This window comes from Castanea sativa, chromosome 11, assembly GCF_040712315.1.
Source record: "Castanea sativa cultivar Marrone di Chiusa Pesio chromosome 11, ASM4071231v1".
Taxonomy (NCBI): domain Eukaryota; kingdom Viridiplantae; phylum Streptophyta; class Magnoliopsida; order Fagales; family Fagaceae; genus Castanea; species Castanea sativa.
The window spans coordinates 30,888,263-30,893,247 of NC_134023.1; the positions used below are offsets into that span (position 1 = coordinate 30,888,263).

The following is a 4,985-nucleotide window of genomic DNA, read 5'->3' on the forward strand; positions in this document are numbered from 1 at the left end:
ATCTAATCTAAGTTTTTAAATTTTTGTGCCAAATGAATTAAATTAGTATAAAAAATGAGAAGTCCAATATAAATAAACTATAAAAAAAATAATCATATATTTAACTATATATATAAAATTAGAGGAAGAGAGAATTTGAATAATTATATATTTATGAGCCATTTTTGTTTGTAAACTAAAAAAAATCAAATTTATAAGTCATTTATGTAATATACCATAATTATGTACGGTCCATTACTAACTAGGTAATATATATATATAAACTAAAGTTTAGATAAAATTCAATTAAAATCAATATTGGATTTTGATTTTGTTAGCTTTCCATATAAATTGAATTGTTTAGTTTTTTGCTGTTATTTTTTCTCTTAATTAATGAGCATATTTTTTATACTATTTCTATTAAGATATTTTATATGCGAATATATTGAACGTAATAAACTGCAATTGAGCTAAACGATCTCATGCACCTATCCTCATTCAATTTAGGAGATACTATTTGACCAATTTATTATTTTATTTTGTGTTGCATATAGTAGAATTTCACAAATAATAATTGTATACTAATATTGTATATGTAATATCCAATAATAATTTTCAAAATTTTATACGTAGTAGCAATATAATGAGAGACTTAGCGTAGCCAACATCATGAAAATTACAAGAAAAAACTATTTTAGTACCTCTAAATATCCTAGTTGAACTATGTCCTATATGTTTTATAACTCAAACTAACATTAATATCACCATTACAATTCATCATATGAGTTACATTCTAATAGTAATGTAAGCTATGCCTATTTAATTGGGATCAATTAGTGCAGCACGTGTCTAAGAATATGTGACAGGTGGATCATATTAAAGATTGAAAGTGGTGATTAAATCATTTGTAATGGATAGGGTTTGATTCATAAATATAAAAGCAACACTTTAGTGGAACCACTGCTAATGCATATATTATTGATCAAATTATCTTCAAGTTATCTACTAACTCACAAAAGCCAAAAAGCAGTCCTCTGTTATCTACTAGAACATCTCTTACAAAGTGCTGCTCAGTGTATAATTTGGCTCTTCCACTTCTAGAGGCTACTTCATCCTCTGTACTATAGGTCAAATCTTGCATTTTGCTTGGGAATAACAGTTCGCCTTCTCTCTTTGACAAGGTGTAACTGGTGTTCTACTCTTAAGCTTTGTTTTGTGTTGTGCACAAAGAATTTGACCAACCATTCTAAAACCAGTCAATAGGGTTGTCCACGGGTCAGGTCGACTTAGGTTTGGGCCTGACCCGGACTCGACCCGACTGGGTCGGGTTATCAAAAATGTGACCCGCAACTGACCCGATATATAGGTCAGACTCGGCGGGTCGAGTCATCGGTTGAACGGGTTGGATTCTTCGGGGTAGACGGGTTTGGGCTTTGAATTGGGCTGGGCTTCAATTTGGGTTGATTTTGAGAATTTGAATGATTTTTTTTTAAACTCCATTTTTGACAGGGCTTTTAGGCCTAAAATAATGGGCTAAATTTTAACAAAAAGCTATATATTTTTAAACCATGTATATATATCATATCATATGGGCCTTTGACATCCTTTATTTCATTTTGGGCCTTCAAGCTCAGCTTGTATGCCATTACACAACTTTATCAGTCCAAACTTAATGCTTCTAGCTCACATATAATGGTAACATATACTGTAAATAACAAGTAAAAACCTGGGCAATTAGCAAGCACATAAAAACACACATAACATCACTGACTTGGGCAGTAAATAAAAACATACATAATATCACTTTCTAACCACCTGTTAAAACCACACAACTTAAAACCTGGGCAGTACCTTAAAAATCCAAAAACAATTCAAGAAAAGTCCAATAACCACAAAAGCACATCTCAACCTATTAAACCTGCCAAGTTGTACCACCCATTCCATACATGTAACACAACTTACAGAAGCCAGCAAACAAATTCTAACAAATAAAATCAATCACAGCCACACCACACCACAAGTTTGGCAACAAAAGATAATAAGAGCATCTTGCAATATTTCCTTCAAATATTTCCATAGAGTCAGAGAAGGCAAATAGTTACTGCAAGTGTGTAAGGCAGTAAACTAACTAAAGGCAGTAGCTAGTTATAATTAGTTACAATAATGAAATACCTAAGTATTTCCAAAAAATAGTTTTTCTAAAGCATTAAAGAGCAACTACTCTCTAGTTAAGTGATAAGTCCATGACTTCTAGAAAAGAAAACCTATAAACTTAATAAGATTTCTTTCCTATAAGCAAGAGTTGATTTACAAATAATAAGTTTGAAAAGCACTGTCCAAAATAACTTCCAAAATGTATCCAAAAATCTGCCTCCTATACAAAATGTGTCCTTCCTCCTACAAGAAAATGGGCAAAAAGATATTTATCAATAGAAATACAAGGACAAGACCAAAAAATACAGAATAGTAATAACCAAAAACAATAGAAAGGGTAGAACCAAACTCAATAGAAATAACCGTAAGGCAAAAACTTACCCAGTTAGTGATTAATCATCAAGATTAATTGAGGTACCTTTGCTTGAGCTTGAACTTCCACCACCTGCTGCTGCTTGATGTATAACTAGAAAAGAGAAAGAAATGAAGGCTATTAGATTAAAATTCATTTGCATAAGACATATTTAATAGCACTTAATAGACAAAAAGTTTGGAAGTTAACATATTACCTAAATCATGAAATTCACCTTCCAAGGCTTCTACCTCATCCTTTGATTTGCAAAATGAAATACCAAGGCTTGATGCCAATCTTGTGCACAAACAAGATTTTGAACCATGAGTGGAGAAAGTGAACTCTGAAATGGATCAAGTATGCGTCCTCCGGTACTAAACGCAGACTCAAAAGCAACAGTAGAAACAAGTACAGCCAAAACATCCCTAGCCAATTTGGACAGCACTTGATACCTATTTGAATTGGCCTTCCACCACCCCAATATCTCAAATTTCATATCCCCTCTTCTACTTTCACAATTTTCAGCCAAATATTTGTCAATCTCATTGCTACACCCTATGGACTGCTTAGCCTCTGAGAAACAGTCAAACCTAGAATTAACCATCGCATATGGATCACTACAACCAATTGACTCACCTTCTATGTGTGTCCTCTCACTCCCACTTGGTACTTCTACATTTGGTGAATCAACACAAGAGTAATAATCATACAACTTGACCAAGGAACCCCTCACCAATTCAACCATCACATCAGCCACTTCATTCCCATAAATTTCTAGAAAAACAAAACTACAAAAATCTTAACTTCTTTCTTGGATCAAGAACCACAACCACATACAAGAGATGAGAAATATTCTTTTGAATGACAAACATCTCATCAAAAAAGGTGTTTGCAGTAACATACAAAGAACCAAAAAACTTTTTAGTTGCATTGTAAAAAAGCTTCAAATACCACTAGGAGATCCCATACCACCACTATTCTCCTTGTTCATAAAGTATGAAGAATAACTTTCATCCTCAAAGTCCATTCGTATGAACACTTTCTCAAATTTTTGTGCGGTTTCTAACATGAGGTAGGTAGAGTTCCACCTAGTTGGCACATCTAGACAAAGAAGAGACTTAGACTCAATACCTAATCTCTCCATAAAACCCATAAAAGTTTGATTCCTATTTGGTGAGGACTTCGCATATCTCACAGCTTCACGCACCTTAACAAGGGATGTATCAATTTCTCTCATACCATCCCCCACAATCAGATTTAGGATATGTGCATAACATCTCATGTGTAGGAACTCATGTTCTAAAACAATCCCCTCCCAATCTTTAGTTACAGTTTGCAGAAACTTAATGGTGGCACCATTTGAGCTAGCATTGTCCACTGTTAAAGTGAGTATGCCATTAATACCCCACTCACGCAAACACATCTCAATCTTTCTACCTATAGTCTCCCCCTTATGGTCTTCAACTTGACAAAAATTCAAAATTCTCTTATGCAGCTTCCAATCATCATCAATAAAATGACCCGTAAGGGACATATAATTCAGATTTTGAATACTAGTCCATGTGTCCGTAGTAAGACACACCCTACGACCCTTCAAAGCCCCCCTTAGTTTCTCTCTCTCAACACCATAAATGCCAATTACATCCCTAGCTACAGTTTGACGAGATGGGATATCCCTAATTCACAACTTAGGTTGTAAGGTTGTCGAATATCTTTGAAACCCATACCCTTCAACAAACTTAAAAGGCAACTCATCTATTATAACCATTTCAGCGAGCGCCTTTCTAGAAGCCTCAACAGTAAAGGCTGTTGGTACAAGCTGAAACCGTTCCTCCCCATCCATTTTGGGTTCAAACGCTAAGGTTTGTTGCCCTTTAAGTGCATTTCTATTAGGGTTCTTAACACAAACTGGCGTATGATTCAATAAATTAGCAGTACCATGCCCTTTACTATCAGCTAGATAAGTTTTTTGACAGTAATTGCAAATAGCCTTAAAATGACCGTCACCCATATCTACTTTTTCAAAATGGCCCCAAGCAATAGACTTTTTCCTATTACTACACACCTTGCCTTTACCTTTAGGTGGCAGTGGGGGAACCTCAGCATTAGTTGGAGTAGCAATAGGTTCAGCTTGGGTAACAGGTTCAGCTTGGGCAACAGGTTCAGCTTGGGCAGTAGGTGTTGTTTGGGAAGAGGGTGCATCACTAGGGGTTCCATAACCTAAAGACATCAAATTTATGCATTAACAAACAACCATAAAAAAAACTAATCCTAAGAAAGATCATTGTAGTTGACCTCTTAAAAGAGAAAGAAATGATACCTTAGAGAACTCTTAGTTATTAGGGATTCAACCTTGAAAAGGAAGCAAAAAGCCTACTTGAACAACTTTCAACTCCTGTATAAAATTAGGATTTCAAATTTTTAAGTTAGGAAAGCAAAATGAATCAAACAAATGAGCAATAAAATACAATCAGATAAGAAAATAAGAATGTGTTTGGAT

General features: G+C 34.5%; 1 pseudogene; it reads right to left on the reverse strand.

Annotated features, from left to right (window-relative positions):
- Positions 1 to 2,525: 2,525 nt before the first annotated feature.
- On the reverse strand, positions 2,526 to 4,715 carry LOC142616343 (zinc finger BED domain-containing protein RICESLEEPER 2-like; annotated as a pseudogene).
- Between the last annotated feature and the right edge of the window lie 270 nt (positions 4,716 to 4,985).